This window comes from Cupressus sempervirens, chromosome 8 (assembly GCF_028749045.1).
Source record: "Cupressus sempervirens isolate cs-2001-9-10 chromosome 8, ASM2874904v1, whole genome shotgun sequence".
Lineage (NCBI taxonomy): Eukaryota > Viridiplantae > Streptophyta > Pinopsida > Cupressales > Cupressaceae > Cupressus > Cupressus sempervirens.
In genome coordinates this window covers 601,793,696-601,820,027 of record NC_143125.1, presented here as the reverse complement: position 1 = coordinate 601,820,027, position 26,332 = coordinate 601,793,696, and the positions used below count along the sequence as shown (strand labels likewise).

The 26,332-nt window shown below is 33.0% G+C and overlaps 1 pseudogene; it reads right to left on the bottom strand.

Annotated features, from left to right (window-relative positions):
* Positions 1-256: 256 nt before the first annotated feature.
* The window catches only part of LOC149543867 (putative GABA transporter 2), a 72,364-nt pseudogene continuing 46,288 nt past the window's right edge, over positions 257-26,332 (bottom strand).

Genomic DNA, 26,332 nt, shown 5'->3' with positions numbered 1-26,332 from the left:
AACCAGCACCAATGTATTAGTATCTCCAAAGAATGGTAGTGTAGTTGCAACAAATGCACATATTATTATGTACCAAGATCCCTAAACTAACCTCAACAATAGATATTGTGATGAAATTGCACCCATCATCACATCTAATTTATTTTCTAAGATTTTATAGGTCACATGATAGTGCACCTTATTTTCCATCAAGAATAGAGGGGGTTTATCACTATTACACAATTTCTTATAACTTTAATCATAGAAAAGAGAAAAATTAGTCAATCACAGCAGTGCTAAACAACTTGAATAGTTTTGCATCAACTACTATTTGGCGAACTGAGGAAATAGTACCCATGATTCCTACACCTCTAAAAATGGTCATGATTAAGCTATTGACTGAGAAAATAATAGAATTTTGATCTAGCCTAAAACATTTATTATAAATAAGCTTAGTTACTGATTCTTTGCTGAAATGGCCATATGCTAATTTTGATGCATCTGGATAGTTGGGTGCGTTAGGATGCTACATAGATTATCTCTAAAAGAACATCCTAGGACTATGGGTTCTTGGTGGATGCACTACAATGCATCCAACAAGAATCCACAAGTCCAGGATGTGCTTCTTAGGAGAATTTGAGAAGCATCTAGGCCCATCTAGAAAGCACCCATAGCCAAAATGCCTCTTAAATGTCAATTTTAGCATTATTAATTGATGATGATGAGAATGTGGATTATTTTGAGAATCCTTATGATTTTGAATGACTAAATTTGATTAGTGAATTTGAAGTTGAACTATCAATGGTGAAGCATCATGCTATGAAATGGTTTATTTTTGCATATTTCTTGCATTTCTTTGCATATATAAATTTTAGTATATATATATTATTATTATTTTATACACACACACACACACATATGAACACACCAAAACACATTCACACATCAGCACCCTGCACCTACATCAACATTAGAATCAGCATCAGTAACTTAGTAGATAAGTATTGGAAGGATGAAATCCACTATAATAAACCCCATAGCCCCCACCAATGCATTGATGTATCCAAAGAAAAGTAGCATAGATGCAACAAATGCACATACTATTATGTACAGAGATCTCAGAAATAGCCTAGGAAGTAGGTTTCATAGTGAGAAGATCCCCATACTCACATCTACTAATTTCTTCTCTAAGATTTCATAAGCCACTTGATAGTACACCTTATTCTCCATCAAAAATTAGTGGAGAATTATCATGATTAAATAGAATCAAGTTAAAGCAATAGGGATACATCAACTTACTAGCGCTTTGGCAAAAATCTGAGTATAAAAATCACAACAATAACAAGCAACCAAACAGGTACCACATCTATACCCTCATCATCTGGCATGATATTTTCCAATATGTTATCATGAACATTATTTCCAAATGCCCAGTAGCCTGATAATGCAATGTTGTAATATGTTTCCATTATTACTCCATAGCACATGCATAGCCCTTTAAACATCTTCCCTACAATTGGAGGGGCATGTTTTGCCTATATAATATAGGGAACAAAATACACGTTCTCTAGGAACAAAAATGCCAGTGTCATAATTTATTAAATAAAATCTTCAATCAAGAAAATCTTATAAAGCCAAAATACCCATAAAAGTAATAATAAACAAGTGATATATTTTATAGGACCTACATGCCCACTTTATCCCAATAGGCATTTAGGTCTCATCACATCGCAATAGTAGCTTCTTTACATATCCAATTATGAAAGAAAAGAAGGTGGCATGTAGTAAGAAATTACATGATAAAAAACATAAATTTAGGGATGACAATGTCATAACCTACTAAATGAAATCTTCAATCAAGACAATCTAACAAAAGCCAAAACACTCACAGAAATAATCATAAATAGGCAAATATATTTGATAGTACCTACATGCCACTTTAGACCAATGGATATTTAAGTCATCTTATTACATCACAATAGCAACCTCTTTAGATATTAAATTATGAAAGTAATGCAAGTGGCTATTAATTAGAAATTAAATGATAAAGAGAATAAAATTTAGGGCTTAACCTATATTTCAGGGAGAATACCATTGCCAAAAATAGTCCCCATAATGGGCATAACTTTGAATCCACTGAATATATGGATAATTTTGGACCTAGTAATAGAATAATATTTTGAATGACTTTGACTTAATAGCCTATTCAGAATAGTATATGTTTTTATTTTGATTTAGTTTTTCTTTTCTTGCTTTTGATTGACCAAAACTATGTTAAATGAAGCTTATAGAAATAGGAATACTAACTTGAAAATTATATTATATCTAAACTAATTTACCCAATTATAATGCAAGAGCTATACACCTAGCTTAGGAGGGATGCAATACCAGTTATTTTTTGAGATATTGATTGATCAATTTGGCATTCAATAGAATTCATAAAACCAAGAATCTGAGAGAGTAAAATTGTACCTACAATGATACATGCGATCACAATGAAAAAGATGTGTCTCAAAATTAGAAATAGGGATGCAGAGTTCATATATCTCAGAGAATGGAATGAATGTAACTAAGACAAAAAAATCATAACCACAACCATCATGATTATGAAATGGTACAAGTTAATATTATTTCTAGCCACACCGTAACTTTCACATTAATTGTTAACTTCAACATGCTCCTAAATTTCCACTCACAGTTTCCTCAAGCTTAATCTAGTTGTTGATGTCTCCACAAAAACCTTAATAGCCACTCAATGGAGCATTCCTTAGTGGCACATGAACCAACCAATGTAGTAGCGTATATTATGATGAATCTGTTACTAGTGTCAGCTACCAAGGAAATCTCAATCCCCAAAGGAAGAAAAAACATTATTTGCAGATCACAAACAATAGGTTATCATAGTACAAAAAATATGTTGTCCCAGTATAATTTAACATTTTACAAAAGCAATACGATTGCAAATGATGCCTTCCACACTCATGATTTAGAATATATCAAAGAGAATTTCCAAGAGTATGGTCTTCCTTGCTGAAAGAAAAAGTTGAACTTGGATACTCCTATAATCTCAACTCCATCAACAAAAGCTCCTTCCATACAAGAAAAGAAATGAAACAAAACCATCATGATGATGTTGTCAACAGAAAAATTTTAAGCATATAAATGATGTATGAATAGAACAAAATAATCTCTTGAATCTAGAAGTAAAATCTTATTTGTCATTTTAAGAAACTTGCTCAAATAGTTCTAAAACTAAATGATTGACAAATTTATAAACTCCAATAATGATTCATTTAATATATCAGAAATCCTTATCTATTTCCAATAATTTATATAACATATATGTATGATTTAAAATGTATTGCAACCCAATAATCTCAAAAAAATGAGATAAAATATGCAACATTGCAACTAGAATTATACAACAAAGTTAATAAGAACATTCCAAACCATGTGGGATATATATGTCATTCAAGGACTCTCATAATTATTTTGAATTTTGAATTTCAATATTTATGAAATGAGTCCTCATCAAATCAGTAGATAGGAAAAGTTACACCATTTTGATGGTATGAGTTGCAGCAATACAGTGTTTCAAGTTTCCACTAAAATCATTTTATTGTTTTTCTAAGCACAAGTCTTATTTTTTAAAATTGTATTTTTCTTCATCCTATGTGCAAGGGTCATTCTTATTATCCTTTCTTATCCTAGGATTAAGGAAGAGAGTTCTAAAAACCAATATATTAAGAAAAGAAAGGTATTTTTTGTAAATGAAATTTTCTTAGGCATAGAATCAAGTGTGCAATTATAAGTGGAAAAGCAGAGTTGGACACAAAAAATAAATTTTATTAATGTAAAAATTATATACCTTTCCTTCAAGGAGTGGCCCCATTTTTCAAATGAATGGTAGCTCAACAAAATCTTAAACACTTAGCTGAAACTACACAACTTAGATAGAAGCAACCTTGTTAATGTGGGTGAATGGTAGCTCAGCAACATCTTATTGTGTGGAAGTCTCACTCATAGCTAATAATTAAGCATGAAAATGTAGCTTTATGTGATGTCCCAAGACATAGCAATGGAACAAAAATACAATAGAAAAAGAAGAGAAATACCTATTGAATTGCCTTTGAAAAGAAAAAGTTATATTTGACATGTAAGGTAGCATCACCAATGAAGATAAAATGTCTTTGCATTCTATTTCAATGTAGAGAAAAAGATGATTAATTCTCCAAAGTCAAAGCTCCACTAAAGGAGGTGGGAAGAGTGGGAACCTTGGATGAGGAAAATTTGTTTACATGATTCCACACTTTAATGTTAACCCTTAGCCCCTAGCTATGTGTGCATATGAAATCTCAACATATCTGCATAATGGTAGCAAATATATTTGGGTTATGAACTCATAGTTTTTCTAATTTCTGAAAGTGTAAAGTTATAACAAGAACATACCTCAAGACCCAAAATATGGATGTAGCATGTGGTATTGACCCCCAAATTGACATATCCACCCTTGGATAGTTCCTATTTTTATATAATTCAATAGTAGAGTCACAGTCAAGAGAAATGACATTTTTCATGACATTGGCTGCCCTAGGGCCAATTTGTTCCTCATACTCAAAAAATTTCAACTCCAACTCACCTGAATCATGTACACAACTCTCAAAAATACTCTTTCCCCACCTTTTTTAATTCTACAACAGTCCAATTAGAATTCACAATAAGTTTTCAACAACAACTTTTGTTATGGAGGGCTTTCTGAGAGTTTTTAGAAATGAACTTCAAATTAAAGTAGCAAGAATCAGAATGGGATTGGAATCGGCAAGGCCAAATTGAATTAGGAATCAACAAAGCCAAATCAAATCATGAATCAACCATGAATGAAAATCAAATTGACAAATTTAGTAACTTATTTTATAAACCCTTTATCGCTAATTCGAGATTCACAAAAAATCATTTGGCTTGAGTTGAATCACATGAATCATCATGATTCTTGGAACTATGCTTCAAACATTCTCTACAAATCACTAAAAGGGCTCAAATTTATTTCCAATAAACATATTATATTGTCTCTACCTTCCAACCATATATCATTCTCTGTGTGGTGATTGAATGAAAAAACATCCTAAGAGAAAAAAATAAAGACAAATACATCCTAAGTGAAAAAATAACAAAGTTTCATTAACCCAGAAAATTTAGACATATATTCACTAAAATAAATTAGTGCAACTTCCTCAAATCAACATGAAAATGTACCAAACATGAAGAATTGGAAAATAGAGTCAATTAACTTTCAAATGATGTGATGTTCATACCACTAAACTTCCATACCAATCCATAAAATCCTATGTACAATAGGAAAGCTAATAAATTCACATCAAATTTAAAATTCTTTATTTGAAATCTCTTAAAAACATATAAGAAAAAGCATGCCCTAGAAATGGTTAAATAATATACCATTGATTCTTAAAATTATTTGCATGGTTATTCTCTAATTTTTGCAATGAGTCTAAAATCAAAAAGCACTACATATTTGTGACACATTCCAAGAGGTAACATCAAAAATCCATTGAGAATACACAAAATTTAGTGCTTGACAAAGTTCTATAAGTGGTCCAAAGTATCTTGGTTATCAAATTCAAAAGATTACACCAATCTTTAACTTACAAGTAAAAATCATTTTTCTCAAAACATCATGTATCTTCAAGAGTCATTACAAAAACTAATGATGTTTTGTTCCAAGATTGAGATTGAAAGGACAACCCACAAAATATTATTTCTTATGTTATTGAAGAAGCTTTTTTGTCTACTACTCCATTGAAGAAGTTTGAGTATGTAGGAAGCAACAATATATCCTATTTTTTAGGTATAAGTGATTCTACTATAGAAGAGAGGTAGGAGACTCTTTTGACTGATTGTCAATCAGATGCTTCAATAAAAATCTTTGAGATCATTAAGCACAAGAATGAATTGTGGACTCTAATGAAGAATATAGAATTCACAACCAGCACTACTATATCTCATTTGTTAGATATGGATAACTGTGAAATTGAAGAGAGTGTTGAACTTACTAAATTAGATAATCAAGAGGAGATGCCTAAGATCACAAAGGGCCAACTATCTCCACACTTGAATTTATTGTTTGAAGAAGATACTTAATCAAAGAAGAGTGAGCTTACAAGTAGCACTAATATAACCCCTTCTTTAGTCATGGATGGCTCTACCACATAATGGAGCTAGGAAGATTGTATGGAAGGGGATTGCAATCTCTGAGTTCCTAAAACAAATGGCCCATCAAAGACACTTGTGATTGAAAAGAGCCACAACAAATACCTATTCTTGGATACATTTCTTGGAGAGGGTAGTCCAAACAAATGTGAGATAATACATTCTAATGTGGTCCCTCATTCAGGTATGGATGATTTTTTCACAAAAAAAAGTGAAGTGAGGCCATCAACAATGACTAGCAAGATTGAACTTTCAGAATATGATTGTATAGAGGACTAATTATTCTCATTCTCTCCATGCTTGAATATCTTTGACACTCAGTTGAAGAACCCCATGCTTCAAAGAATTACTATCATTCCCATTTCTTTAGGGGTGAATGATTTTTATATAGAATATAATCAGGGATCACACTATATAGAGGCTTGTACGTAAGAGGAGTGTGAGCTAGGAGTTCTTGAAATAGATAGCCCATCAAAGATGCTTGTGCTTGAAAAAGGCCATGATGAATGCTTGTTCTTGGATATATTGTTTGGAGAGGGTACTCCAACAAGGAAATGTGAGCTAATAAATGCAAATATAGTCCCTCATTCAACTATAGATGACTCTACCATAGAATAAAGTGAAATGATTCCTAAGATAGGGGCTTGCAAGATGGAACTTTATGAATTAAATGCTCCATCAAAGATATATAATGGTTCAAAGGATGATGATTTCTCATTTTTTCCTTGCTTGAATATCTTTGACACCCCATTAAAGGACCCTATGCTTCAATGCATTACTAACATGTCCATTATTTCAATAGGGGGTGATTCTGACATAGAAAAGGGCAGGAAGATCCTTACAAAGAAGGCTTCTAAGCTTAATAATCATGACCTTCAAGCTTCTCCAGATGTTCCTAAGTGGATAAATGATCAAGATATTTCTCCTTGATTGAACATCTTGTCTATGAAGGGCATTGGTAGCTCATTAAAGAATAGCAAGGCTGAGACAACTAGAGACATTTCTATTTGCTTAGGTGTAGTTTAGTCTTCTAAGGATGAACTTTCTCAAATAGATGATTCTTATGTAGAAAATAGTGGTGATAGGTCTCCTTTCCTAAATATTTTATTTGTAGACAATATTGTTTCTACATTGAAGAATTCTAAAGTTGAACACACACATAGTGTTGGCATTTCACCTTATGGTATAGATGATTCAAATGTCCTTCTAGTAGAGGAATGTAAATTGGGAATTTCTAAGCTTTCAATAGATGATGATACATTTTCTTTCCTCAAGGAGTTATCTATAGAGATAACTAATATTTCATTGAAAAAATCTATGTTTACGAGAGGTATAGATGAATTTTTCCAGAGATGAGAGTGGGGATGTTGATAGGATAACAATTTTTGACAGAGATTACAAGCCTCTAGAGTATTCATGTTAAGAGCTTAGCTCATAATTATAGAGCTCACGAAAACAATGGGAAAAGATACAATATTTCCTAATAGAAGGTTTCCATATGTATTATATACAATGATAGAACCATGATAGATTTTATAGTCACACAAGGTAAGAATCTAATTGTTATTAGCAGACCATGATGAAAGAAAATTCAAGCACTTAAAAAACTTGAACAATATGTTCTACCAACCCTCTTTAGTAGGCCCACCCTCCACTATAGAAACCAAAGGCTTTGGTTGCTTTGGCATGGTTGAAGCACTCTTGAAATGGGAAATATTTCTATTGTGATGGAAAAAGCTTCATTGATTCTTTCTAGTAGCCTCAACTCAATTCTACAAGAAATTCCAATGAAAGCCAACTGAGGGAATTCTGAACTAGTGCAAGGGAAAGTGAGTCTGATGATTTTGCTTTGTTAATAACCTCTTTTGAATCCTCACTAAAGTTATCCTAGATGTATATTTTGACAAATAACTTTGTTATCTCTTCCCCATAGGTGAGTATGAAGATATTGGCAATGAAGGTGGATGAGATACTGGTATTCACTCAGTGTTGAGCTATACCCTTGATGAAGTGAGTACCTAGAGCATCTTGAATTACTTTCAAGATGTCTTTACGACTCGATAAGACATGTCTTGAAGATCGCTAACCTAAATAAGTGGCTCCATGAGTTTTTGAGACTGTAGAGTTATTTGGAAATATCCAAGTTGAGAGGATTGTTGTAGTGATATTGGTTAATATCAATATAAGGAATAATCTTGAATGTATGCATTGAGAAAGGTACCTTGCTAGCTTGAAGACATTGACAATCTTTGAGGTAGAGATCCTTGTCTTTAATCCTCTACATGATTTAATTGTAATGTTATCTAGTCCAAATATTCCTTCACAATTATCCCATCTCTCTTGAGGGCTTGACCAACTATTAATATTTTTTATATTTACTGTGACATTATTATTATGTATGTATTGGTTTTATGGAAAACCACCAATCATATTTTCTTCAAATCGATATCAATGATGCATGGTGAGGGAAGAGAGATTATCAAAAAGGTTCTAAGCTTTGTTTAATATGTTATTGTTTATCCTTAAGTTAGTCAAATGCCTCTTTTCTTGATGCAAAGAACAATTGTCATCAATTAACCCTCTATTAATATTTTTTGAATATTTAAAACTATATCCCATAGTACAAAAACATATCCTAATGTGTTTGGTTGTGACAATATGAACCTATCTTGGTTCACAAGTGAACTGACTTGAGGGATTTAACTCATAAAATCATATATTTAAACAGCTTATAGATTATCCAAATTAATTTAACCAATACCCACACCTAAAATCATATATTTAAATAGCTTATAGATTATCCACATATAAGAAATTAATGCAGTCAACTTAATGAACCGACCTTTAAATAATAGAAAACATTATTAAATGCTCACCTAACAATAGTGATTATACACCATTGAGAACAATAGATACAACAAGAAATGGAGCAAGTTCTATTACAACATATGCCACTTCCTTCCATAGGAGATGCAAATACGAAAAGGTTAACCCCAAAAAGGATGTGAAGGAAAACAATGCATGGTTTTTGTAAAATAGCGCGTCAATTAGCTATCTAGAGATTGAAAGCTTATTCTCTCTCCAATTAACAAAGTAAAGATAAATAAATAAAGAATTGAGTTCTAGTAACACAAGAATGGAGGGTACCAAACATGGTAAAGGAGCAAAAAAAGTGAAGAATATAAAAGTGAACAAAGTAAGATGGTGCTGGAACCATTGAACTAGCAATTGAAGGATAGAAACCAAAACAATAATGGTGAATAGTTTTTTGGAAGTGCTATTGCACTAAAAACTTTTTAACAATGAATTAAGAGTGCAAAAGAAGTTGGCATTTCATGGCAATAGAAAATGCTAATTGGTTTATTTTTGTACTAAATGGGAAAAGGGTCACTGTTGATTTATCTCAAATCCACCTAGAACATAATCTACTTTCATATATCTAGTATCATACTCAGTACAAAGAAACCAAACTTGGCTATGGAGAAGGTACACCTTATCATACACAAGATCCAATTAAAATTGTATTCTTTAACAAGTTTCCAGATCTGAGCCATGAGCAATTGAAGGGTATAAATCAAAATAGTAATGGTGAATGGTTACATGATTTTATTAGCTAGAGACAAAAGGTAGCCATAATTGCAGTTAAAGACTAGGTAAGAATAAAAAGTATGAGAAAAGAAGATGAAAGAAAATTGGAGAAGAAAGTCCACAAGGGAGACACTATTGTGCCTACTGGTAATAGCGAAAAATCTCTCCAAGCCCAGAAGCACCTTGCTGAAGGTAATATTCATTATTTTGAGTGCATGTCAGACTGTAGATTGTAGATTATATCTATAGAATTAGTTGTTTACTTTGCAGAATCCGTTATAAACTTCTAATGTAAATAAAGTGAAGGTGTATAAGGATGGTTTACTGTATGATAAATTAGATAGAATGTGAACCAAGTAAGCTTTTCTTTCTGTCATCTTCCCTATGGAATTCACTAAAATAAATCATCTAATCATCTTTGAATTTTTTGATACACACAAATGTTTTGAACAAGTATTTAGAAAACTTAGTCACCAAATTTTATTATATAATACTTACACCTTGGACAAGAAAATTAAGCCTACCCCAGCTTTGATAACTCTACCAATGTTAAATCATTTCCAAAATGTTTTAGAAGTTGTGAATTAGTAGTTTTATTACTCATAGCATAGGAAGGAAATGGTAGAGCAAGTTCATGACATATTTACCACTTTAGACCCCATGGTCATCTAGATTGGAGGGTATTCACTAGATGGAAGACTATATATCATAAACAAAAATTTGAATTTTTATTAATTGTTGCAATGAAATTTACAGATTTCAATTGGGATGGACTATATAGTATTTATATTCATTTTGGGAGGGACTGCATAGTAATTATATTCATTTTTAGCTATCTTGGTGGATACACGCATACTGCTATGTTGCAAAAATTACCATGCAATATAGGATGTAATATAGTCTAGCTAGCTTGGAGTGTAGTGCATGGATACCTAGTGAGGTTTTCCAAATGTTTCCATTGCAACTGCCATAGTAGACATGTATGCAAAACAATGAAGCATAGGCAACACACATGAACTATTTTCCAGAATCATTCAAAGAGATGTTATCTAATAGAATTTGATAGTATGCAATCTAATGCAAACTACATTCATGAAAAGGATTTAGAAACTTGCAAGCTAATGCAATCTTTGGGTGTAAAGCCAAATTCCACAACCATTCCCAACATCCTGTTCACTATGCCAATATGGGAGCTCTAGAATAAGCCATGGCCATCAATCAAAAGCATGAAGGATAAAAATGCCCTGGTAGACATGCATGCAACAAGTAGAAGCATGGATAAGGCATGTGAACTATTTGGTAAGATGCCTTAATAAAATGTGGTCTCATGAAATGTCATCATTGCAGAATATGTCCAAGATGGATTTGTTAAAGGGGTCTTCAAATTTTTTTAACAAATTGAATTGGCATGTGTAAAATACTAAAAAGCCAGACTCATCAACCTATCCTATCAACCTATCTATTAATTGGAGCTTTGGAAGAGAGAGTGGACATCATCAAAGCAGGATTGAAAGTGGATTACAAAAATTGTCTTTGAATTTACCCCTAAAATATAGGGGTGGTGTAGGGGTAGGCCCTAAAAAGCACAAGACAAATAAGCATAATCTGAAAATTGGTTGTAAATATACAAGCAAATTAGAAATGGACATAAACAAAACTTCAGGCCACAAATTCAACCTAAACTCTCACATTTTGTTGTCAGAAATTGAAAATACAAAATCCTCATCATGCAGGCCAACTTTAAATCCAACATTTTTCAACAATCAAAGCTCAAATAAAAAAAATTATGTATACCAAATTTTATTTTTCAAAGAACCTAGGAGAAATATGAGGTACCAAGGAAAACTTGTTGCTTTGTTGAATGTGTGCAAGGTAAGATTGATATTCTGCAAAGCACTACAAACTTCTGAACCATTGCAATTCTTGTAAAAAAACACTCCACATTAGAAAGATGCAAACAAGCATAAATCCACACAAAAAAAACTATCAAAAACTACAACCACTACAAAACTAGTGCTCCACAAACCTATTCTGATCAGTCTCATAATGTTTGTGATTTTACTACAACCATTATAGAAAATGAATTTATACTATCATAACAATAGCAACTAAAACTATGTTCACCAAAGCTACATTACTCTTGTTGCCTCAGTGGTGGTATCATGTCTCGCATGGCTAAATGCAGTAAAAAACCCTATCATCATCATGATAGTAGTAACAATACAAACAACTCTATGGCCTCTGTTGGCTAGAACATAGAGAAAAACATATCACCATAATGACAATAGTGAGAATAGAAATAGCTCTGTGACATCTGGTGGCTAGTTCAAGATTATATCTAATTAGACAAAATTTTCAAATCAGCTAAACTGATGTATGTTTGAATGTTTCAACCACTACCTAAATTGTATTAAGTGAAGATCCATTAGATTCCTATGATATAACATAATCCTATCTAGGGGATAATTCCACTATATAATCTCCTTCTCCTCTTTGTTCTGTATAGTATATGAATATAATACCTACCAAAAGATTGAGTAATGACAATTTTCCAAACAAAATTGATACAAGGAAGATAATTGTTACCATAATAATTGTTGTTATCTTTAATACCATTTTAAAAATCTATAGAAAGAAATGAAAGAGTACCCCTAGAAAATCAAGAGTACTACATTCTCTCCTTGGAATCCAACACTCTCCAATGCTTTCATGTATAGTGGCCAATGGCTTTTAAAGGCAACCATACATGATCGAGTTGGAGGGAAAAGAAGAAACTATATGTGTGTGTGTGTGTGTGTGTGTGTATACACATATACGTATGTGTATATACACATATACATATGTGTATATACACATATACTTATGTATATATACACATATACATATGTATACATATATATACATATATATATATAAAAATCAGCCAATATCTGTATTGATATCGATTTCAAGAGTTTTGATTGATGTACCAATTGAAGTGATGAAATAAGTACAAGAATTCTACTAACTGATTAGCACTTGGAACCATGGTTTTTCCATCCAAGGGAAGCAAGCAACAGTAGTTGTAGTGGAATTGTAAATGCTAGGCATAGATCATAGAGAAAGGCTAATCAAATCATTTTGAGGATCAAAATTCCTTGACTTGCAAATTTCTAATTTCTTTGGCTCTAGATTTTACATGCATCAAATATATTTGGGGAATTTAGCAACTCCCACATGCAATTTTGATGTAACAGGGTTTCTTGAGATGTTGGTATATCCAAGAGAAATTTTGTAAAAATAGAGTAGAATAAAAGATTTTATCTGGATCATGTGAAATACCAAATTCTTGGAAGGTAATAGAAAATTTAAAAACATAGTAGCATAAAATAATGTTATTTGGAGCATGCAAAGTCCCAAATTCTTGGAAGGTACTAAACTCCAAATGTCCTAATCCAAAATCCCATAGCCCAATTGAGAAATCACAAAATACCTATGAGTATCAAGGATGCCATAGGAAGGAGCATAACCATTACAGTTGGACATACATGTGGATTTTACGAGAGTGTCCTCCACATTTAGAAGTGTTTAATTATTGGACCAACATGTGGACTGTACGAAAGTGTCCTCCACATTTAGAAGTGCCCGAATTGCAATAAAAAAAGATGAAGCTTTCTTGAGTTTCTTAACCACTGTTTGTGACCTATGAAATGCATAGGCCAACCCCTCATTTTGACAAACTAGACAACTCATGAATTTTTTTGTTAAGAGCTCATTTGATTGTTACAGTACATTTTTCCCTCCCTAGAAGTTTCATTGGAACCCCATCTTGTCGTGTTTCATTTTCTTGTTCCCAAACTAACAAAAAAATGGATGAAATTTTTGGGGATATATTTCCCACAAAATATTAGAGTACATGTTTTAATTTTTGCATTAAGTTTGTTTCACAAAATACATGTTTTAATTTTTGCATTAAGTTTGTTTCACATTATATTACCATTTTATTGTCTTATTTTCGTATTTAAACTTTGAAATTCTATGTGAGAAAGTATGCTTGCCTTAAAATTTAACTAAAGTTTTGTATTTTATTTTTATTTTTAATTATTATATAGACTATATTATTTTTTATTTAAAATTTTGAGTTTTTAAAAGAATAAATAATGTGTGTTTAAACTTTTTTGTTTGATGTATAAGTTGTATATCTTATTTTTATCAACATTTATTTCATGGTCCTAGTAGCTATTTGTAAGGTATACATTGACTAAGACCATCTTCCATTATGATAAATAAAAAATGAGATAGTGTGCCTCCTTGCATAGCACTAAAAATTCAATTGGGGTACCATTAATGAGAATGGAAAAACAAGCCCCAAATAGACAAGAAAAGATCCACTTACATAATTTATCTTAAAAGAAAAAAAAAAATTAAAAACCTTGATAGCAAATAATGACTTAATGTCATGCCCAGACTTTTCAAGGCAAATCCTCACAACTTTTTTTTTCTTCGTTGTCTCTATTTCTTAACATTAAAACTGTTAAATGTTAAGTTAAAATTGCTAAAATTGTCAATAATGTTTAATCGGTTATAAGATAAAATGTCCACCCCAATTTATACCTTCAATATAAATTTATAATGACACACTTTTCAATCTGTCAAATATACAAATACTGAAATGACTTACAATTAAAATAAATATATTCCCTTTTCAAGTTGCCTCTTAATCCCTGTTCTAAATAAAATCAAAATAAGCTAAACCTAAATATGCAAACTTAGGAATCTAATATTATTTTTTCAAGAAACTTTCGATTTATTAATTCTAACTCTCAAATCTTTCTCACTAACTTACATCTATCATATTCAACATTTCTAATACTACTTACTCATCCTTCGAACTGCACTTAATTTTCTTAGCCTACATCAACTTGAAATGATAATGTGAAAGAACATATATATTAGACTTAAATTAATCTTAGTTTTTCTCTTATTTATTTCCACCATTACTAACTCAACTCAAAATTCTAATAATATTTTCAATATCAATTTCTCAATACTAAGCATTACAACTATACTACCCTACCCATAGAAGTTTTGTTTTTTATCAACCATGTCATGATAGATTCATCCATTATTAACAAAACTCATTTATTAAATTATTATATGTATGCATTTATTTATTTTCTTATTACTCTAATAATAATTAACAATTGATAAGTATAAATGTCTTTGCCTTTACAACATAAATACATGTGCTATAGCAACTATTCTAAAATCTACATAGTCTTAACCTAAGCATCTATCTCGTCAACTCCCCAAGCACTAATCCCACTCAACACTAAAAATTATTCTTGCCTCTAATAAATCACCTAAGCATCTCTCCAGATCTCCAAGATGCCTATGTGGTTTTTTCCAAGTAAGGGAGGGGGTGTTGGTACCAAACTTGAAACTCCCAAAGACCATAAACTAGGCATGGATGCTTCTTCCAAGGCATGAGGTGATGTAATCTTTTTGACAAAATGAACCTATGGAGTATCTTTGCTATTATCTCTTTCCTTGCCTTGGCATGCACTCCAAACAATGTCCTTTCTCCAAAATGTGATATGCCTTATTGCAAAAGTGGGTGGTTGACTTGGACTGACAAAGTCATTTCTTGCATTAAATTATTTTCCCTTTTCTCCAGTGCCAACTCTCCCTTCCTAGAACTCATGGAGTATGTCACTGTCAAAAAGGAAAAAGGGGTTCAAGACATAGTTAGCAGCATTAATGTTCTCTAAGTACTCCTATTTCATATCCCTAAATGATGGTGCCTGGGATTGATTACAACTCAGCATGGAATATACTTATTCTATTATATTTTTAGGCTTTTTTTAGTCCTATAAAAAATGGTGCCTTGGGTTTTCAAAGGGCTGTTGTAAAAGTCAAGAATGGCATTTACTTTAGCACTATTACATATATCTTTTTAAATTTGTTTCTTTATTGATAGTGATTAGACATTTATGTCTTATAGTCCATTGTTTGTTTTGAATTTTGCTTCTAGCTAGGAGTTGTCAATTCTTTTAGAGTCTTAGGTAGGTTCTTATTCAATAAAATATTACTCTTTAATTGAAGGAGGGTATTTATTTACCTTTCCATATAAATTCCAGAGAGATAAAATGAGCACCTACAGCTAGTTATTTCTTATGTTCCATACACTTCATATATATTGTTTTTATTTCTTCTCCTTTAATAGAGGTCACCAACCATAGATTATTACAATGATATATTATGAGTTATTAGACTTGTTCTTACCATTTAACTTAATGAACTTATTAGGTCATATGGACCAAGAACTCAATATAAAAATATATATAGAAAACCATGCTAGAAGTCTTAGATAAATCAAACTAATTAATTCTAATCTACAATTAATGAAATTGGGTAAATCACTTGCTCATGAGCTAATATTATGTTCACCTATAAGGATCCAATTCTAATATGCATGTAAATTAATTATTTGAGAGAATTGAAATAACCTTTTCATTCCAATATCATTACATGATCTAATACTTCTAGTTAGATCTATTCTTCCATGATAATTAGAGTCGTTCTTGCAATCTAAATAGATAAAAAGAAGCACATTAACTTAAAGTACCAAGACAACTTATCTCCTCACACACATTACATGTTTCTATCGATGATTCTTCCAATACATAAAAGGTGGTGAGATTTCTTTATTCTAATAATACAAGGGAAATGCTACTCGCTAAACTTAGATGTTCTTCCAAATCTTCTTGACAATGGACAGCAATAAAACTACTCTTGAAATACATTTAAACGCACACAAGGAAATGGAGTTTTACTCATAGCTTCAACTCAAAATACAACAAGAATGTGTTTCAACTCCTATGCACATGAAGGACATTGAGAACTCCAGGGTTTCAAGAATCATCAAATAAGGACCTGCAGATAAGAGATAAAAATAATGAACCATGGAGGCTCACCTCCCAACCTAGGCCTCAAGGAGACCAACCCCACACTAGGGGAAACAAGGCTCAATTGGGTTTCATCCAAACATCATCACAACACATAGACTAACACAACCACATATTTTGCAACACATTTACAACCCCAACCAAGGTTTTCACAATGATTCACACATGGAATCATAAACATTGGGTGAAGGTGGGCTCACAATTAGGAGATTTTCCATATCCTATAAAATGTGTAACAACAATTTCCATGCCCTTTCGGGGCTTCATTGATCAATGATTTCTATGCCTTTTGAGCTTTCACAAAACAATAAGTTCATGCCCTTTCGGGGCTATTCACAAACATCCTCCAATCATACTATCATCAACCAAAGCATCACTGAATATCCATACTTCATCAACCTTCTTCCATACCATCACTCTCCATACTATCCATAACAAATTATAAAGGCATATGGCATACAATGGAGACCATTCTCCAAGGTTCTCAACTATATCTCAAGCCCAACTAACCCCTTCACCCAAGGCTTGCTCTTCCCTCCCAAGGGTGAGTGAAGCCTTCACACCCGTAAACAAATTTCAACATCCAAAAAAAATAGGAAAATTTAAAAGAAACCCAAAGAAAATTACATGCACAATACACACCCTCACAATACAACACAACACAAGAATTCCAAGAACCATACATGATGCCATATCACTCACACAAAAGCACTCTTACAATTTCCAATTTCAGCTATATGATATACAGAAAGCATGGCATGAATCACTAACCTACTTACAAGCTATGGCAATGGCATGAAGACCTCTTCCTGCCTGGCTTTCAAATTTCCCCTTTCCAATCCCTGTTTGTCTCTAAAATTATAGAGTGGGTGAATGATCACCAAGATTGGCACAAGCTCCCTATAAAGACCTTCCACTTTCATCCTCACCTACCCCTCCTACTTTCTTTTATGCTCCACCAATGAGAACTTAACCAAGTGGTGTAATGAGGGAAGAAGTCATGTAAGAATATGATTTTCGAATTGGTTTGGAAATGACTTTTTTTGAGGGTCCCCTAGGTCCCCTAGACCCACTTATTATTATATTTAGACCCCCAACCCATACTATTACCATGTGGGTAACTTATTTTCACAAAATTAACACTTGAGAATCACTTTAGGCTCTCTAAAGTTCTTATCAGCTTATAACTTGAATTCCATCAAGAAGATGGCTCTTCCTAACACTCTCCAAGGTGGGTTAATTGATTTCATAATGAGTATTAGGCTTAGGTTAAGTGACTTCATGCTAAGGAATCCTATTTGACATGTCATTTACACATAGACAATACAAGTGTCAAATCACACACACACACATTAAAACACTTTACACATCTCGATGACATGTTTCTAATTAATCATGCTCTCTGACTATAACACTCATGTGCAATCACATTACGAAAGAAACACAATACAATGATGTTTTGAATCTTCCAAAGATTCACCTTGGCTTCACCGTGTTCACATAAGATTGAACCTTGTTTCCCCCAATTATCTCCATGGTTCAACTTTCCTGCACACTCAACCTAAGCATCAGTAGCCCAATAAAATAATATAGGATACATACAAACAAGTATAGTATAGATCCAATATTTCATACTTCTGATTAGCGTATACAATTAATTATCATCTAATCATTTTTGGTTTAAGTGCTATCAATAAAACATTGCAATGTCATATTCCATTTAACTTTCATCTAAGTCCATATATAATTAACTTCCATTTGATTCATAGTCAAAAAATTGCAATATCAACATATGGGTTTCAACATTTATCATAATAAACTTTCCATTCTAAACTCTATTATCATACTGATAATCATGAAACACTAAAGTCATATCCTTTGGCGCTAATTTCCATTTGAACATTACAATTTGACATTCAAGTATTGATGCAATGTAGTTCCTATTAAAGCAATTGAATTTAATTTAGAACATGAAATGAGACCATTAAATATATCAAATAGGTCCTAATAATTGCAAATCACTAAAATGCTGATATTAAAATGACATAACCCTATAGTCTCAAAACTATATCAGAACATCAAATTAAAAGTACCACAATGCAATTGTCATCTATACTCCAGTGGATTGGGTGAGGCCTCACACTTAACTCTATTAGAAGTATTTATTTAATAGTTTTGGTGACCAATTATTAGTGACTAATTATTTGGTAGATTTTATTCAGGGAACTAAATATTAGTGACTAAAAATTATTTAGTAGTCTATTTGGTCACTTAGTCACTTAACCTTGTGATTTTACTAGATGATCAACTAAGTCACCTATTTAGTTACCTATAACTATAAATTACAAAGAAATAGTAGAATTTGATCACTTTTAGTCACTTGACTAAATATTTTAGTGGTGTGACTAAAAGTTTTAGTGACGTAGTCACATATTTGCCCAAATGTACTAGTGTCTATGAAGTGCTAACACTTGACACATGGAATGTGAAGTGCTAGCATCTTGATTTCTAATAGGGGAAGGGGGTATGCTCTGACTTTTACCTTCACCTTTCCACTTTGGGACATCTAAAATAGGAAAATTGAGCTCTGTGAGTTCATCAAAGATAGGATCTTGCACACCCCATTCCTTGATACTTCTGAGGAATCTAAATTGTTTCAAAATGCCTTGTCTAGTTTATCTCTAAGCTACTTTTCTCAATTGTCTTTCTACTCTCCAGATATCTCTCCTTTGAACAACTCTCTCCAAGGCTTGAGCTCTTCTTTCTTCTTCCTCTAATACCAAACTAGCATTCCTGTAATGTTAAGTATTCCTTCTATGTCTCCAAATGAATGTGTTAAGGGATGAAATTATATCCACTTGGTCATCTTGAAAATCAAGGTTAGGTTGGAGCACTGGAATTATATTTTCATGAGGTAGTACCATTTTTCCTCAGGAAATAGGCTTTTTTTTCAAGCGACTATTCATTCTTCCCTAGTAGAGTTGCCAAAAATCTATTGGTAAACAGATTTGTTCTTTTAGATTATCACTTGTTAATGCCCAATTTGGAACAATATCTTATCACAAATAGTTGGAAAGCTCTTTGTGGATGTACTAGCTTTCCTCTAAATTGGTAGGTACAACTCCCTAAAATAAATTTTCAATCAATTTTTTTTTCTTCCTAAACTACTTTGGCGTATGTTCTTAACCCAAGAACAATAGAGGGATAACCGAGCTAGACCTAAATAAAATCCAACTCAAGAAAATAAAAACTTCTCAACACTAGAATAGATTCATCTACCCACACATCTTATGAGTCTATAAATCTCTTCCACATAATCAATTGATGTTGAACTAAGAAAATTTAAACCTAAGCTATAACTAATAAATCGAAAATACTAATAGAATCTCTTCATCAAATGAAACTATAACAATACTTATCACACTCATCTATTGCCTTAAAACAGGGGTGGAAGCTCTGTTCTTCCTTCATTCCCAATAAAATAGAAAGAGAAACATGAACTAAATGCAATACCTACTGGAATAGAAAATAATTAACATAAATACCATTCAATCATCTCTGCAACAAAAATTACTTCACACCAAAAATTTCTTGACCCTTTATTAATCTTTTTGATTCATACATATAGAGTTTTTTTGAGATGATTGTTACACTGGCAGTTTATTTGGTTCATCTTCTAAGGGTGAAAAATAACAAGACACTAGTTTGTCATATTACAAAATTATGAAAGAAAACAAAAAGAGGGCATCATATGAATTATTTAGGCTTCTTCCCCTTTTCTATTTTCACTCTATGTGACTTGGCAACAACCATTATTGGGATCAATTGCTCATGATTAGGCTTGTGTGTATTGGTGAATCTCAAAAGTCATTTTGAATGTTCCCTTGCCAACTCTTTTATGCTATTCAACAAATTTGGCAACTCCATTGCAGCCACATGTATCCATCTACAAAGCACCTACAGTTCTTCAATTCTGTTCTAGCTACTGGATTCCACTATGGACAAATTATCCAAATAGGTTGAGAAGTTTCTTTTCATTACTTCCACTCTAATGAGGTCTTTTTCTTGACCACTAGTTTGAGAGTCAATGTGTAGCGCTCTCATCAATTAAAATCCTCTATCTTGGGTTTTTTTTTAATCTTATCTTCTATCTCTTTGAGCCATTTCTCAGCTTCTTGAATCATTCCAAGCTTAAACTTCATACTTTGGAACCATTCAAACAAAGGTTCATTACCGTTTTTTAAAACCTTGGCTTTGACTGCTTCCTTGTCTTTCATCTGCATGATCATCTTTAAGAGGGAGAGACATTCATCATACCTGACTCTTTCTCTAGCTAGAGTGTTACTGTTAGATAATATGTTATCTTTTTCTATTTCCAATCTGAGGATAACATTTTCAATTTGATCTATGAGAGAAATTCCCTTTGACTTGAGTTTCTCAATCCAGTCTCTTCCAATTCGGCCATAGTGCCTATCTTCCTGGAGCTAGGAAATGAGAGCTTGCACTTTGGCTACACTAGGAATATGATTCACAGACATTCCAAAAATAGTTGCCAGTGGAGTGACTAGCTACCTAATGAACTTATTCAACTCTTCTAATATTAGACAATTTGAGACTCTCTAATTTTCCTTCTATCACTTCATTGCTCAATCTCCACAAGCCAAGCTTTGTATCAAGTCTGGCTTCCCAAGGTCTATTGAATGCAAAGTAAAATCCTCAGTAGTCATATCCTCAATTCTCCCTCCTTTGTTTGACTTTGCTATCTCCATTGTTAGGTGCCCTATTTCTAGATCTTGTCCAAGTATGGACAAAGTCTTCTGCTTCTTAACCTTTTTCAATGAAGTCCCAGAATGACCGTGAGGGACACAGTGTCTTTTGTAGAAACACCCTCATCTTTTCTCTTTCTTCTTCTCTCCAAAGTATCTTCTAGCCAAGATTTAGTTCCTATAATTTTGGAAGCTGTTCCAAGTGATTCGATGCTAAACATTTTCTTCTTCACTGGAGTCATGGCCATAGTAGTTGAAGAGAAAGGATTCTTTGAATCCTTGGAGATGAGTCTGGAAGAAGTATGGCCTTTCTCCATCTCTGAAGTCTTCCTCCTCTCTTCATTTGATTCCATTGACTCATTGGTGCTACTTTTTCCATCCCCTAAGTCCACTATCTGTATGGGGTAACCACCTAGTCTCAAAAGGGGAGCACTTGCTAATGGCAAGGGGCTATGATGAGGGGATGGTATTGGAGTGGTACACAAAGAAGGAATAGGGGTAGTGTGAGGAGATGGAATAGGAGTAGTATGTAGGGAAAGTACTGGAAAAGGAGTACTACCCTTTGGTTCTTCTGCTTTCTTCTCTTCAGTTCCAGTCTAGGTTCCTATAACTAGCAAGGATCCATCATGACATGTTGGGGCTAAAGGAACATGCTTGTCTGGTGGTTGATCAACTTTTCCCACAAGTTGAGCTCATCATTGGGTGGAAGCTATAGTTACACCTGTTGTATCACTCTAAGATCAAGTAGGTGTTGCAGCTGCTGGAGAGGCTTGATTGGCGAAACCCTTACTCTGACTCTTTTTGGCTGTCCACTCAACCCACTTCCCAATTCTTTTGATTATCATTGCCATCATAATATCGAGACTCTCCTCCACATCCACATATGGCTCAGAGATGATAGGAATTCCTCTTAATTTAGTAAGATATGTATTGCTATACATATTTTTACCATCATCCTCTAATCCCTCTTCATTGAGATCAACACCATATGTCTTTATTTGTTCCACCATGAGTCTGGAAAATACACGATCACAATTCTCCAACTCATCTCTACAATCTGCCCAATAATCTTCCAGAGTGACAACAATTTGATAGCATAATAGTTCAAATAAGAAAGCGGAAGTTTAAAAATTAGTTATTTTCATCTCTATATAGAAATCTCAATCCACCCATTAATCTTCAAGATCCATGCCACACGAGTGAATTAAAGGATAAATCTATTAGATCACTAATTACAGGGGTTTCTAACATATTTTTGCATGTCATTTCACTATTCCCATTGGCCCAATGGTTACTTTCCTTTATTACAAACTTACTTTCCCATTTTTTTACCAAGTTGCAAAAAATTATGAATGGAGTACTCCGTGGAGAAAAATCTGCCCAGCCAGATTTTACTCAAGATTCCTTCCTAAATGTGATCAACTAGCTTCCATTATTTTTCTTAAGCATCTTGTGATTGATCTATGAGCTCAACACGTTTGCAGAAGTGATTTTTCAATGGATACAAAAAATCATTTCAAGGGGTTGAAAACCTATCACAGAGAAGGCAACTTCTATTTTTTTGCCCTTGTTCTTATTTTCACTTAGCCTTTTAAGTTAATATGTCTCTAGACTTTGGAAACTATCAAAAGAGCTATGAAAATAAAAAAAGAAGACCACTTACTTACTTTTCTCTCTTACAAACACCTTTGTCAAAAAGCTAACTTTCTGGGTCAAAAACCCGCAGTAGAGAGGCTACTTTAGAAATTTTTGCTAGATGCTATTATGATCATTCTAATGATTTCTGAGTAACTCCTAAGGTAGAATACTACAATGTAAGAACAATCCATCCTTAAAATGACTCATTTCCTCCTTGTTCTATCTTGTTTTCCTTGTTTGTTGGCCCCTATGGAAAATCACCTACGCAATGCAAAAATCTATTGAGGAGAAGTTGATGCTAGGCTTTTTGCAGACTTCATTTTCTTTATGTGTAAACTATAATGAGTCATGAGTCATTTTCTTTGTATTCCTTGTTTATTTGTGAAGGTATTTTAGAATTTTGGAGCACTCAAAGCTCTGGGAAAATGTTCACTAACCTCATATTCCCAATCAACATAATGTGTGTCTAAACAGATGATTTGCACTAAAAAGAAATATTGTTCTACAAAATTGAGTGCTTCTACCTCACCTTTCAATCGATCTAAAAGAAAAAGGATGTCCAAAATTTTGGGCTTAAGATCAGTTCCTTAAAGACTCTTAGGAACCTTACTCTTAGGTCCTCATGGTTTTTGGAACCAAGACCTCATGATTTCCTTCTGCCACATCATCTTCTTCAAGGAAAAATCTAACATGGCTCCTCCCATTATCAATTCAGAAAATTCTTCCCATTCTAGAATTCAAAGGCAATTGAATATAGTTTTCCAATCAATTGAGATTAAAACTATATGATCTGGCAACAAAATTTGTTTAGTATTTAGATTGTAATGGTTAATGCATTCAATGATCAGCACAGGGGCTTGAATTTCTACTAGAAACCTGGCTGCTTCCACTAACTTGCTTCCTTGGAGTTTCTCTATTATTGGGTGGATTGGCTCCATCTTCAACCTCCTTTGGAAATCTTGCATGTCGAAGAAGCAAAGTGAAGTATCTATAACATTTTGCAATGTTGACTTAATCCCACCAAGTCTATCAAAACTAGTGAATCTTGTTGCCATCTTAACTGAGACAAAGATGGACTACCAAATTTAAAATTGAAAATAGTATAGAGAGTTGGGCCTTGTAACTATGAGAATTCTAAAATCACTTTATAATTCGATAGCATAATAGTTCAAATAAGAAAGTGGTAGTTTAAAAATTAGTTATGTTCATCTCTATATAGAAATTGCAATCCACCAGTTAATCTTCAAGATTCGAGCCACATGAGTGAATTAAAGGATAAATCCATTAGATCATTAATTATAGGGGTTTCTAACGGATTTTTGCATGTCATTTCACTATTCCCATTGGCCCAACAGTTACTTTCCTTTATTACAGACTTATTTTCCCATTTTTTTACTAAGTTGTGGAGAATTAACAACGGAGTACTCTGTGAGAAAAAATCCAACCAGTCATATTTTATGCAAGATTCCCTCCTAAATGTGATCAACTAGCTTCCATTATCTTTCTTAAGGATCATGTGATTGATCTATGATCTCAACATGTTTGCAGAAGTGATTTTTCAAAGGATGCAAAAAATCATTTCAAGGGGTTGAAAACCAACCGTGGAGAAGGCAAGTTTTGTTTTTTCGACCTTGTTCTTATTTTCACTTAGCCTTTTAAGTTAATATGTCTCTAGACTTTGGAAAGTCTCAAAAGGGCTATGAAAATAAAAAAATGAGACCACTTACTTGCTTTTCTCTCTTACAAACACCTTTGTCAGAAAATTGACTTCTCGGGTCAAAAATTTGCAATAGAGAGGCTACTTTAGAAATTCTTGCTAGATGCTATTCTAATCATTCTAATGATTTATGAGTAATTATCGAGGTAGAATCATCCAATGTAAGAACAATCCATCCATAAAATGACTCATTTCCTCCTTGTTCTAGCTTATATTCCTCATTTGTTTGCCCCAATGGAAAATCACCTACGCAGTGCAAAAATTTGCAAAGGAGAAGCTGATGCTAGGTTTTCCATAGACTTCATTTTATTTATGTGTTAACTATAATGATTCATGAGCAAGCTCTTTCTTGGAAATGAATTTGTGAAGATCATCATACAATCTAAGAATCTTCATCAAAAAGGATCTTAGACTACCCACAAAACTCATGACAACAAGGGAAACCCACCGGATTATGTAATGTGGGAGAAGGAAGAAGGTGAAAATCTGATGGAGAGACTTTTCACTTGGGAAAAGAAATTGACTAAGACATACCTAAACCTAATTGAGACACAAGACCATTTTTTATTTTGCATAATGGGTACAGGATGAAAAGTGGAGCAACAGCTATCTCTAACTAGGGACTTGGGTTGATCATACCCAAGCAAGGAACTCAAAATCATTGGTTTTGCAAAGAAGGTAAAAAAAGGTTGGCAACACAAAAAAATGCAATGAAACAAAGAACAGTTAAAAAAAAGCAAAGGGAAAGGATCAACTAGGAAACATAAGGAGATACTAAGCCAAACTATAATACAAATACAAGGGTTACCTATTTTCAGTTAGCAATTTGATAAAGCTTCAAATCTTGACCATTATAGGTCAGGGGTAGTACTTTGCCATCTTCATATGACAATTTGAAAGAATTATTTTCAAATGCCTGATGAATCTTCAATGGCCTTTCCATAAAGCATCAAACTTCTTATGCATTCCTTTCAAAGAACTTTACTTATCCCAGAGCAACACACTATCTCCCACCATGAACTTTTGTGGTCTTGTTCTCTTATCAAAGAGATCCTTCACTTGCATCTGGTGTTATGTGATGTGGTCTATTATTTCCTCTCTTTCTTCTTCAACTTTACTCAAGTAGAGGATCCTCTTTTCTAAACCATCCTTGAAAAAATCATCTTCAATCACCGTTCTTAGTTTATTCATGGCTAGTTCCAAAGGTAAGGGAAGATTATCTTTAGTTCTGTAAACCAATTTGAAGGGACATATGTTGATTTCCCTTTTAGGTGTCACTCTATATATCCACAATGTCTCATGAATCTTTTTGTGCCAATTCTTTTCATTATCTGAAACCAATTTCTTAACAATATTCATCAGATTCTTATTACTTGACTCAGCTTAGCCATTTACATTGGGAAAATAGTCAGATTAATGACCCACAGTGATCCCATACTCAAAGTAGAAGTTGGTAATTTCAATGAAAGGAA